General features: G+C 53.9%; 1 long non-coding RNA gene across 1 annotated transcript in view; it reads left to right on the forward strand.

Moving 5' to 3' along the window:
• Nucleotides 1–12,189, forward strand: part of LOC131510525 (uncharacterized) — a 70,667-nt gene extending 58,478 nt beyond the window's left edge. The window contains exon 4 of the long non-coding RNA XR_009261080.1: nt 11,727–12,189. This is a non-coding gene — a long non-coding RNA (uncharacterized LOC131510525). The remainder of the gene's footprint in view (nt 1–11,726) is intronic.
• Nucleotides 12,190–13,132: the final 943 nt, after the last annotated feature.

The following is a 13,132-nucleotide window of genomic DNA, read 5'->3' on the forward strand; positions in this document are numbered from 1 at the left end:
TTAGCTGGCTCCCCCACCCAAACGTCAGCTCTACCAGGGAGGTTCCTTGTTTCTGCTGTTCCCTGCTGACTCAATACGTTTGTTAAATGGATGGAGGGCAGGCAGACAGGGCCCCAGGGAGAAGGAGGACCTGGGGGCCCAGTGGAAGGCAGAACGGGCAGGTAGAGAGAGGTCAGTGCGGGGGAGGGGGGGGGGACAAAACGACTTCTAGAGGAACCTTGGAATCAAGACACTGTAACAAAAATGAACCAGCACGGAGCCACCCTTAACTCACGGGGTGGTTCCTCCTGCTCCTATAACGTGCTTTTACGGTGGGGTGGTGGCAGGGGTGTTAACTGCATAAACTCTTAGCTTCCTGACTTTTCTGCGCATCTCAGATCACAGATGCTCTAATGGTCACCTGAGGTCAGAAGGCAGGCTGGGCACGATTCAGAACGAGAATGTCCAGATCCCAGCTCGGATGGTGCTTTAGACTTAAATATTCTCCTCCTTGTTCTGGGGGCCCGGAGTGGTGTGGGGGCCCGCCCCTCCCTCCTTCCTTCCTAGCCCTTCCTGTCACACTTAAGGAAAACCAGAGCTGGACAACTGTTAAAGGGATAAAGATAAATTTTGTGTTTTTTTTAAAAACTATTGCAATAGGGAAAATGATATCTCAGGGTAGAACCAGGCTCGGTTCTGATTTACAGCCAAGGAGCGGGCTGGGGGGCAGTGGATGGAAAATTACTAGGAGGAAACATCAGGAGTAAGGGGAGGTTCCAGCTCCACTGACTTAACTGGATTCTTGCTAAAACTGGATTCTATACGGAGGGACACAGAGAAGCCCAAGGTTGACGACCGGTCAACGCTCAGGATCTGAGCTCAGGGAGGGAAGGGGAGTGTAGGGGGGGTCACGTGGCGGTCCCCCAAGGGACATGTGCCACGTTCTCACCCCTGGAACCTCTGATTGTGACCTTATTTGGTAAAAAGAGTCTTTGCAGATAGGATTAAGTGATGAATCCTGGGGGGCCGAAGGAGCATGCGACTCTTGATCTTGGGGTTGTGAGTTCGAGCCCCACTTTGGGTGCAGAGATTACTTCAATAAACTTTTTTTTTTTTTTTTAATTTACGAATCCTGGGATGAGATTCTCATCTGGGTGAGCCTAAATCCAGGGACAGGTATCCCTGTGAGGGACAGACATGAGAACAGAGACACCCCGGGAGAAGACTTTGCAAACAGGCAGAGATTAGAGCAAAGCAACCACAAGCCCAGGCGTGGGGGCAGTGCCTGGGGTCACTGGAGCTGGAAGAAGCCAGGGAAGATTCTGCCCTGGACCTCCCAGAGGCGGCTGGCCTGGCCCACACCAGGATTTCCCATTCTGGCCTCCAGAACTGGCAGAGAAGAAATTCCTATTGTTGTAGTTGAAGTCTGTGGTCCTTTGTTATGACAGTCCCAGGACACCAGGAGCCAGAGGGTCCTGGTGGAGCTGTTTCTGCTGTCGAAGGAGCCATCTCACCCAGCCCCTGGTTCTCCCTTAGGACCTGCTCTCTGCTCAGCCTTTCTCCCCACTGAAACCAGTCATATGCTTGCGGCCGGAGTCCCAGCACCTCCTCCAGGAAGCCCTCCTGGAAACACCCTGTATTTTGATCTACCAGAGCAGTCACCAGCCCCTTTCTTCTGCCTTCCACGGGTCACAAAAGTCCAGGGGACCCACAACAGATTCTCCCGAACATCCTGCCAATGTTCTTCCTTCCCTGGCTTGAAGTGAGGGGGCACCCGGCTCTGACCCTTTTCTCTTGATGGGGAGAGCACGAAGCTCACAGCACAGCCTCCTCTGGAGAAATCCTCATAAAACCCTCTCCAAACCTGCCTTCTTCCCCAAGCCTTTCAGACCCCGCTCACGCTGAGTCATGAAACCCATCGGGAGCCTTCGACTTTGGAAATGTTCACTGTGGTCTGGTGCCTCTCACTGGGCACTATATTTACTTATTTGGGGCCTGAATGAAAAAGTCCATTGTAGCATCCTGTTACTCAAGTAATATCCAGTTCCGGGGGGGGGGGGGGGCGCGGGGGTTACTGATGTTTCCCTGCTCTCCACCTTCTGGGCACCTGATGGGAGGCACTTCCGGGCTCCCCTGGGGTTGGCTGGAGCCATGCGATGAGTGCTGGCCAATCAGCTGCAAGCAGACGTGATGACGTCATTGCCAGGTTGGCGTATTTAATGGCTGAGGCAGGACCCTCTGCTCTCTTTCCTCTGCTGCAGTGACTAAGAACGTTCTAGATAGCTGCTGCCTCATCAGCCTGGATCCTGCTATGAGGATGACCCAAACAGAGGCCCCAGGTGGTTCCCAACGGTCATGTAACATGAGCAAGAAATAAACTTTGAAGTCACTGAGATGTTGGGGTTCCCACAGCATGATCTCCCATCTCAGCTGGTCTATCAATAGTCTATGGCCGCTGTGACAAATCACCACAAACTTGGTGGCTTAACACAACAAACATTTCTTCCCTTACAGTTCTGGAGGTCAGAAGCCTGAAGTCAGTTTCAGTGGGTTGAAACAGGCGTCAGCAGGACCCTGCTCCTTTGGGAGCCCTTTGGGAAGAGTCTGTTTTCTTGACTTTTCCAGCTGCCAGCGCTGCAGTGCTGTGTCCCTCGGCTCAGGGCCCCTTCCTCCATCTTCAAAGCCAGCAGTGTAACATCTGACCTCCTCCCTCTCCTTCCCTCTTATAAGGACACTTATGATTGCATTTAGGGCCCTCCCAGATAATCCAGGATAATCTCCTATTTCAAGAGCCTTAACTTAATCCCATCTGTAAAATCTCTTTTGCCACAGAAGGTCGCATTCACAGGTTCCAGAGCCCGGGAACTAATATCTCTGGGGGGGCCGTTATTCAGCCTGCAACAGTGGGTTCACCTAGAAGCCAGGTTGCAAGGGCAAATCATATATTTGGGAAGTGACCCTAGGAAGAAGAGTGAGGGAAATGACGGAGCCAAGAACGAGCACACTGTTGAGGTTACTACTGTGGGCAACTGAGGCTCAATCCCACAGGGGAATTCTGGGAGACACTGTAGAAAGGTGCCGTAAAGGATTAACCTCACCCAAAGAGAGGTCTAGTCTTTGTCCTTTGCTCCTGAGAGGTGGCCTGGAAGCCCTAGAATGTCTTGCTTGGTTAGAGTATCTTTGTTTACCTGGGACCTTAGGCCACACAGTCTACTCGATCAATATGATTTATACGGGGGAGCTTTGGTCACACTAGGTAGTAACAATGTGATTTATGGTGGTTGGGGCGGGGGGGGGGGGCGTGGGTCACCCAGTGTCAGCCCGACCTCTGGAGGGGCTGGAGACTGAGGTCAGCCACACGGAGGGTCAACCATGTCTATGTGATACAGACTCAACGAAGACTCTGGACACCAAGGCTGGGTGAGCATCCTAGGTTGGCAGTACACCGTGAGTGTCGTCACGCGCGGTCACTGGGAGAAGTTAGCGCTGTTCGCACAACTCCACTGGGAGGGGCCGACTGGATGTTCACACCTGGCGTCTCCTGGGTCCTGCCCCACACTCGCTCCTTCCCTTGGTTGATGTTAATCTGTACCCTTTCCCTGTAACAAACCATAACATGTCGCGTATGAGAGCTATCAGTGAGTCCTCGGGGATTATCGAAACTGGGGTAGTCTTAGGGACTCCAAACTTGCTGTTGGTGTAGATGTGAGGGTGGTCTTGGGGACTTTTACACTTTGCAAGAACACGCCTCAGCGTTGTTCCACCAGAGGCGTGAGGGATCTGGGGTGTTTATCCTCCAGCCCTATCTCTGCTTTGCCAAGGCTGCTCCTGAGTGCCACAGGTGCCAGCAGTAATGGACGGCCAGTGTCATGGGGACAACCCACCGTGTTGGCTTCATCAAGCCTGTGCTGACTGATACTCTGACATTTGCTGAGAGCTTTGGAGGCGCTACGCACTGTTCAAATGCATTCTTTGCTTACGGAGCCTCAAGGTATTCTATGGTGTATTTATAAGCCCATCTTTGTGATGAAGGAACTGAGGCATGGAGAGGTTAAGTCACTCAAACAAGGCATATCGGTCTGCTGGGGCTGCCATAACAAAACACTAGAGACTGGGTGGGAGCCGGGCGTTGTTAAACAACAGAAATTTGTTTCTCACGGTTTCTGGAGACTGGAAGTCCAAGATCAAGTTGTCAGCTGGTCTGGGTTCTGGTGACAATGAGCTTCCTGGTTTGAAGATGGCTACCTTCTCACTGAACCTCATGTGGCAGGAACAGAGAGACAGAGAGAGACAGAGAGAGAGAGAGAGAGAGAGAGAGAGAGAGAGAGAATGCATACCCTCTCCGGTCTCTTCTTTAAAGGACACTAACCCAGGGCGCCTGGGTGGCTCAGTCGGTTGAGCGTCCAACTTTGGCTCAGGTCATGATCTCGTGGTTTGTGAGTTCAAGCCCCATGTCGGGCTCTGTGCTGATAGCTGACCCTGGAGCCTGCTTCAGATTCTGTGTCTCCCTCTCTGTCTCTGCCCCTCCCCAGCTTGTGCTCTCTCTGTCTCTCAAAAATGAATAAATGTAAAAAAAAATTTTTTTTAAGGACACTAATCCTACTGGGTCATGGTCCCCCCCATGACCTCATGTAAAGGCCCAATCTCCAAATACAGTCCCGCTGAGGATTGTGGCTTCAACATATGAACCTGGGAGGACACATTTGGTCCACAGCACAGGCTCACAGCTATTCAGTGCTGGAGCTGAGATTTCAACACTGACTCCACAACCCAAGGTTTTGCCCACTGCTCCTTGCAGCCAGCCAGGAAGGGCACAGCCTGTGGAGGGGAAGGGAGAATGGATGAGGGAGGCCTGGTGGGAGCCCTGGGAGGCCTGGGTTATCCCCAGGAAGCCTGGGCTTGGGGAAACCTGAATTTCAGCCTTCTTAGGGTGCTGAGAACACCTGAAGGTATAGTGGCTTGAGTGATTGCTTTAAAACCTAAGTTGGACCTGGTCACTTTCACGGTCAGAATTCTCCATCAGCTTCTCATCACTCGGAAAAAAATCTGGGCTCCTCCCCACAGTTTATAGCCCCTGTCACCTCCCTGCCCTCATCTCTTACCACTGTCACCCTCTTTCACTCCAGCCTCCTCGATTTTCTCAAACACATCAAGCAAGTCCCAGCCGCAGGGCCTTTGCATATGCCTTTCCTCCCTCCAGGAAAAATCTGTGCCCCTGGTAGATGCATGCCTTGCTCTCTCTCTTTCTTCGGATTCCTGCTTCTGTCTCCCAATATCCCTTTTCTTGTCTTTTTTGGTAAGTAAATTATTTTTTATTGTGATAAAACACAACACCACCTAAAGTTTACTATTGTAATCATTTTATTTATTAGATTTTTTAAATGTTTTTTTTTTTTTTATTTTTGAGAGAGAGAGAGAGAGAGAGTGCGAGTCAGGGAGGGGCAGACAGAGAGAGGGAGACACAGCATCCGAAGCAGGCTCCAGGCTCCGAGCTGTCAGCATACAGCCCATTGCAGGGCTCGAACCCGCAAACCGCGAGATCATGACCTGAGCTGAGGTCAGACGCTTAACCGACAGAGCGACCCAGGTGCCCCTATTATAACCACTTTAAAGTATACAACTCAGTGGCATTAAATATATTCACCATGTTGTGTATGTTAGAAGTAAGCCCATCAACCCAATCAAAGGAAGGATGTGAAGACTCAAATCACAGTGAAATGAGGCTTTAATCAATGTTCTTGCAAGCGCAGATGTCTGGTGGACAGGCTCCCTCGGGGGAGTCACAGCAGACAATTTATCCCCGGGCGTGTGGGTCCCTCCCTGGTTCCTCACTGGCTGAGGACTAGAGAGGTTCCAGCCTTCCCCGGACGTCAAGTATGCCCATGGCAGGCAAAAAGTAGTCTGATTGGAACAAATGTCCATCCCCTGAGGTGACGCAGAGACTTTCGGTCCCTCCTCCCTTTGCTCTTTGGTGCACGCTCCTTGCAAAGCCCACGAAAATAAGCCCCCAACAATAAGCCCACGAAACAGAGCGGGGGTGGGGTGGGGGGTGGGGGGGTGGAGGGGGGGGGCGGGGGTGGGGGATGGGGGGGTGGGGGTGGGGAGAAGAACCGGGAAGTGAAGCGTCTAAGTATTTGAGACTCCATGGGTTGGGGTGGAGTGGGGGGTTCGTACATATTTCCAGTAGGTTGTAAACCTATTGTTAATGAGACAGTGCAGCTTTTATTTGGTATTTCTGAAAATGAATCATCTCTCTTACTTTTCAAAGTGTAACCTTCACTCCCCATTCTCCCCTCCATTCTCCTTGTCTTTTGCATTAATAAAGAACCTATTTAAAAAAAAATTTTAAGTTTATTTATTTAGAGAGAGAGGGTGCAAGCGGGGGAGGGGCGGAGAGAGAGAATCCCAAGCAGGCTCTGCACTGTCAGCACAGAGCCCGATGTGGGGCTTGAACTCATGAACCGCAAGATTATGACCTGAGCCAAAATCGAGAGTCAGATGTTTAGCTGACTGAGCCCCCCAGGGGGCACCTCCATTTTTAACCTGGGCACATGGCCACCCAGGAAAACGACTTCATTTGGCAGCCTTCCTTGAAGCTATACCATGTGACTTTGTCTGGCCAACGGCAGCCACCTGTGCACCTTCTGGGCTCTGCCCTTGAAGGGAAGGAGTGGAGTCCCTCCCACTGGCTGGAAAGAGGACATGTTAGCGAGTCATCTCGGCACCCCTTGAGGTGGCAGATCAGAAGCCAGAAAGAGCCCACGTCCTCACTACAATGTAGCCAATCACCCCAGCCCCGGACCATCGACAGCCAGACTATCAAGTAAGTCGTAAATGAAGTTATCTCTGGGGACACCCGGCTCACTCAGTTGGAAGAGCACGCAACTCTTGATCTCGTGGTCGTGAGTTCAAGCCCCACGGTGGGTGTGGAGATGACTTAAATAAAGAAAGGCACTTTAAAAAAGTTACCTCTTGTTTGAGCCGCTGCAATCCTGGATTTCTGTTCCAGCAGCCCAGATGCTATTGTAACTAACAATTCGGTCATAGGATCCAAAATACCTGGCATTATCTTAGCAGGTGGGCAGCTGGTAAGGACTCCCACCTGACAGGCTGGGAAGCCGGCGGCCCTTGTCACACAGGGACAAAACATCTAGGTGGCCGGCTGCTATAAACCGAATGTGTGTCTTCCTCCAAATTCAGATGTTGGAACTGAATCCCCAGGATGGGGGCAACTGGAGGCAGGGCCTTTGGGGTGATTAAGTTATGAGGATGGGGTCCTCATGAATGGGAGCACTGGCCTTCTAAAAGAGACCCCAGAGAGCTCCCTTGCCCCACCCACCATATGAGGACGCACTGAGGAGACAGCCATCCGTGAGCCAGGAAGCAGGTCCCCACCAAATACCAAATCTGCCAGCACCTTGACCTTGGACTTCTGGATTCCAGAACCTAGATATACATGTCTTTTGTTTATAAGCCACCCAGTCTATTGTAATCTAACAGGCCCAATGGACGGAGACGCCTGGCCTCTGTGAGATCCTTGAAGACAGCCTGTGACTCCAGGGAGAGTGGTTGGCTTTGCAGAGCACAGGGCATGCGGCTGTGGCCGGCACGTGAGTCAGAAGTGACCTGTGTTCCAGGGGCGCCTGGGGGGCTCAGTCAGTTAAGCGTCCGACTCTCAGTTTCAGCTCAGGTCATGATCTCGTGGCTTTGTGGCTTCCAGCCCCACATTGGGCCCTGAGTGTGGAGCCTGCTTGGGATTCTCTCTCTCTCTCTCTCTCTCTCTCTCTCTCGCTCTGCCCCTCCCCACTTGCGCCGTCTCTGTCTCTCTCAAAACAAATAGATAAGCTTAAAAAAATAACTTCTAAAAATAAAAACTAAAAAAAAAAAAAAAAAAAAATGACCCGTGTACTTTAAGCCATGGTATTTCCCCTTGCTATCTGCATCCTTTCAGTTCCTGGCTTTGATGGCAAGGGTCTGATGTCAAACTCGGGTAGCGGTGGAGACCGCACGTTCCAAATAGCAACCATTGGGAGAGTGACAGGGGCGGGGAACCTGCATTTGGGGGCCTTGTGGCGACACAGCCTCGCATTTGCCTTAACTGATACCCACAGAAGAAGAAGGCTTCCTTCGGCAACCGCGACAGGGATTCAACGCACATAAAGCAAGCCGCCAAGGTGCTCAATAAACGTTCACTGTGTCCCCAACCACCGCCGCCTCTGCTTTGGGGAAGGAGACGCCCCTTCCCAAAGTGCCGGGGAAGCTCCCTTGGTATCTCTTTGTTGCCAGACAAGAAGCCTGGGTCCCAGACTGGTTTCCTCCAGCAACCACAGCTCCCGTCTGGCAGACCCTCTCCCACACGTTGTTCCCCCTCTGGTCCCGGTCACTCCGTTCCCCCCTCCCCCCCCAAGCCCCTTCCTGCCTACTCAGTTCCCTTCGGCCTGCCCACCTGGCTTCCTTAAGTGCTTGTCCTCTAACCCCCAAAGCACACAGCCAGCAGCTGGCTGCACGGGGCCGGGTTTCCTGCAAAACTTTATACGATCCTCCTCTGACTACTAAGTGGTTAAAAATATCCACTCCGCCCAGGCAATTTTGCTAAGCTGGTGTCAGGGGGAGAAAGGGAGACGAGGGAGAGCTCACAAATGAAGCAAATTGCTGAAAATCGGATTTTTACTGTCTTATCTAGGAGCCACATGAGAGGAGAGGAGATTGCAATTTCTGCCGGAACTTTCTCACATCCCCGAGTCTGGGGCAAGAAAGTGGCGGAGAGCTGGGGAGGAGCAGGATGGAGGAGCCTGGGAGAGAGAACAAGAGGAAAGACAGAGGCTGAAGAGGGAAGGAGCAGGTGGGGGAGTGAGCAGGAGGCAAGGACAAGAGTCACATGAAAAAGGAGGGGTGGCAGCCGAGAAAGGCTGGAGGGGCCCCAGGGGGTCTGGATGCCAGACCTCAGCCAGGGGCTCCTGGAGGGGCTGTACCTCTTTCGGAGCCCCTTCACCCACCCACAGAGTCCGATTGTAATTGTCCAGCAAGGGCGGCTGGGTGGCTCGGTCGGTTAAGCGTCTGACTCTCGGTTTCTGCTCAGGTCATGATCTCACGGTTCATGGGATCAAGCCCCGAGTTGGGCCCTGTGCTGACAGTGCGGAGCTGCTTGGGATCCTCTCTCTCCACCGCCCCCCCCCCCCACCCTGTTCCTCCCCTGCTCACTCTCTCTCTCTCTCAAGAATAAATAAATAAATTTTTTAAAATAATAAAAAGAAAAAAGAAATAAAATCTATTGATTAAAAAAACAAAACAGTTGCTTTTGGGGGCTGGGTCATGCTCCAGTCTACAGGTTTTCTCTGACGAACAGACCATGGATTGCTTGAGCTGCCCCGGGTGTGCCAGGCATTGAGCTTCCAGCCCCTATGGCTGGCGGCCGTGAACCTCACACTTCCGGCAGACGAGGGAACCAGCCGGGCCTGCTCCCCCTGTCAACCTTGAGAGTCTATCCCTACGATCTGGGGCTCCCTTTGCCAAGAACCATCTCGGTCTCCCCTGGGTTCGGAAGCAAACCGGGCTGCCTCGGGTTCACCTTCTGTAAGTGGGGATATAATATGTAATCGTTACCACAGCCTCGGTTATGCTGCACGACAAGCGAGCCCAGATTGCTGAGCTGGAAGAGGCCATGTCTCCGGGTTCCAGACAAGCTACTTGTCAGCAGTCTGGGAGGTGGAACTCTCAAAAGACAGTTATGATTCCAGGGCTGCAGAAGGCCAGCACGGCAGGGGTGGGTCTTTCTGGGTCCCCGTCACAGAGGCAGGCCCCACACAGATGCCGACGCTTCTGCAAACACGGCTGCCGGCCGCCTGCCCCCTGCCCCCTGCCCCCTGCCCGGAGCCAAACACTTTTCCGTCCTTCTCCCTGCCCCACATTCCTTCAGAGCTGGAGGTTAATAAACTCATCACTGATGAGCAGGGAATGCGTCTGCAGAGGTTTTAATTACAGCAGAAAATTGGCCCAATTGGTATTTAATGTAGAGTAAGTGTCGAGTTAACCGGTCAGGGCAGGACGAGCTGAGGTTTGCGTGAAGGTGTCCTGAGCCCCGCCTGGCCACGTTTTCCCGGGGAGCCTCCGAGGGCAGGGGACGCTGTAGTGCTGGCTCTCTGGGGGCTGCAGCCGGACCTCAGGGACCCGGGGAGAGCAAAGGAAGCCGCGTGGGGTGAAGAGGTGAGAAGACATTTCTGAAAGCTCAGCTCGGGGCTCGGCAGTCTGGCCTCAGGGCTTTTCTCCTTTGCAATGTTTGACCTCCAGCTATTCCAGGCGGCCTCGCAGGGCGCGCTGGGGCTCCCGTGGACAGGGTGTAGGAGGAGCTGGGGAATGGGGTGCAGATCCGCTAGGACTCGAGGAATTTGTCCCCGGAGGGGGGCAAGGAGGAGCTGCAGAGATAGACTTTCTAAGTGAGGAGGGGGAGAGGAGAAAGCCCCCTCTCTGCCCCCCTCCCGGCCTCCCCCAGCCTCCCAGGTATGGCGCAGGGGAGCTGAGGAGGGAACCTTCTAGGAGAGTCCGTGTTCAAGGGAGAGGAAGAACAAAAAGCCCCAATCAGAGGCCACAGAAGCCAACCCCACCCAGAATCCACTACAGTTTATGAATTTTCCATACTTTCCAGGCCCCCCAGGGTGACTGCGTCCCATCCAGAAAGACCGTTTAGAAATAAAACGCACAGATTCTGGGGACGCCTGGGCGGCTCAGTCGGTTAAGCCTCTGGCTCTTGATTTCAGCTCAGGTCGTGATCTCATGGTTCATGGGATCAAGCCCTTGTCGGGCTCTGTGCTGGCGGCATGGAGCCTGTTTGGGATTCTCTCTCTCCGTCTCTCTCTCTCTCTCTCTCTCTCTGCCCCTCCCCAAGTCGTTCTCTCTCAAAATGAATAAATAAACATTTTTTTTTATTTTAAGAAAAAAAATTTTTAATGTTTATTTCTGAGACAGAGAGAGACAGAGCATGAGTGGGGAGGGGCAGAGAGAGAGGGAGACACAGAATCGGAAGCAGGCTCCAGGCTCTGAGCCATCAGCCCAGAGCCCAACGAAGGGCTCGAACTCACGGACCGTGAGATCATGACCTGAGCTGAAGTTGATCACTCAACTGACTGAGCCACCCAGACACCTCTGGACTGCCCAGCTTCTAACTCTGACTGTCACTTACTAGCTGGGTGACTTAAGGCAAGTGACTTAACCTTGTCTGTGTCTCAATTTCCTCAACTATAAAGCGGGGGGGGGGGGGCGGGGGATGTAATTTCTGATGGTTAGGCTAGGCTGCAGAAAAAGAGAAATGCAGCATCTCAGTGACTGAAAATCACAGGCTTATTTTTCACTCATGCTTCATGTCCATTTGGGGCCATTGCGGGGAGGGTCTGCTTATCAGAGTCACTGCCGGAGCAGTCACACTCTGGAACATTCTGGAACATTGCTTGCCGTCATGTCAGAGGGAAATAAGGGCCTTGGAAAGTCGTGCACAGGCAATGAAAAGCTCTAGTTGGGAATGCCAGGTGTCAGCTCCACTCACAACTCATTGGTTAGAAGTAGTTACATGACCCACCCCCCCACCTCCCCCCGCCCAGGTGGGCAGGAAGCATAATTCTTGGCCAGCACCACTGATGGCCTCCAGCTCGCAGGTTGTCGTAAAGTTAAGTGCCGTCATGAACGTGAGGTGCTCAGGACAGTGCCTGGCATTCGCTGAGCGCCCTTTACGTGTTCCAGTTTTTGTGTTTTCTCAGGAAAGGAGACCTCACCCAGGGACTTAGTGCCTCTCTGATGCTGGTTGAGCCGGGCCAAGATGGACCAGTCGCTGGAAGCCTGGAAGATGTGCTCCAGGTACGGTCCAGATGTGTCCCAGGTGGGCCACCCGGATGGGCACGGGTAAACCTCCACGGGTAGGAGCTTGCTGCCACCCCCTCGTCGATCTTCACGTATCTGTTGGTCGATAGCCTTTTCTCTTGGCCGGGAGGGGCCCTCGCTCCGAGCCGTTTCATTGACTCGGTTCTTGACCCAAAACAGAGGAGGTGACAAGGAACGGGAGGAAACAAGGCCCCGAGAGGCAAAGTCACTTGCTCAGGGTCTCCCAGCAAAAAGTGGATTCAAACCCAGACTGCTCCGTCTTCAGAGCTTTAACAAGCGCCACTGAGCTGCGTGTCTGAGGCCACCTCTGTGCCCCACCCGCTCCACTAGCCCCCCCCCCCACCCCCCCGACATGCCCCACAGCCTCCGTTGACCTTCCCTCCGGACCAGGCAGCTCCACAGAACCGCTGAGCTCCCCACCCCCCACCAGAGCCCACTTCAAGGGTGGGAACTGAGGTCTGCCAGGCTCCCAGGGAGCCCCCTGAACGACTGGCAGTGGCCGGAAAAGCACTGGTGACCCCAGGTAAGGCCAGGAGCCCCCGCAGACGCTAATCACCCCAGCAGAGCCCAGGCAGGCGGCCTCTCCCTGCAGCTTTGGCTTCTGCAAGAAGACAGAGCAACAAAGCAGTGCCCTTCACCAGCTCCCAAATCCTCCTCCAGCCCCCTCCCTCCCCCACCATGGGGCACCATGGCTGGCTGTCTGGGAGAGGCCACTGACCGGGTTCCGCAGCCACAACGGTGGATTCCGGACCTGAGGTGGGGGGGGGGGGGGGCAGTGGGTGTCCTGGTCCCCTGGCTGGCAGAGGGACGAAGTGCCAGCCTGCCCTCCCCCCATCTGGGGGACGTCCCCTATGTACACACCGCGCTGTCCATCTTCTGTTATGAGGGGCAGAGATGTCCCCCCAAGCGCTCCGGCTTCCCAGGCCTCATTCGCTTCGAGCTAAGCCCTGCCTGGGGCCTCCCTGCCCAGCGGGGGCAGGAAAGGAGTAAAGAAGGATTTAGAGCCCCGCCCGCCTGCTGAGAGATTAGATGAGATCAATATACAGAGGGCCGGGTGAGATCCCGCAGAGGGGCTCCTTAAGACCCGTGACCCTGAGAGGTAATTAACGTGCTTGCTGGGGGCGGCCAGACCTCGCGGCACCTCTACCGGATTTGGCAGCCCCCATGAAGGGGAGGCTGGGGTCCTGGCTCCCTCCTACTCCTCCACACCAGCCCTGCAGGTTCAGAATCTGGGTCCTCCCTCCGGCTACTTTCTGGGGGCCGCGGGGGTGGGGGTGGGGGTGGG

The sequence above is a fragment of the Neofelis nebulosa genome, chromosome 4 (genome assembly GCF_028018385.1).
Source record: "Neofelis nebulosa isolate mNeoNeb1 chromosome 4, mNeoNeb1.pri, whole genome shotgun sequence".
Lineage (NCBI taxonomy): Eukaryota > Metazoa > Chordata > Mammalia > Carnivora > Felidae > Neofelis > Neofelis nebulosa.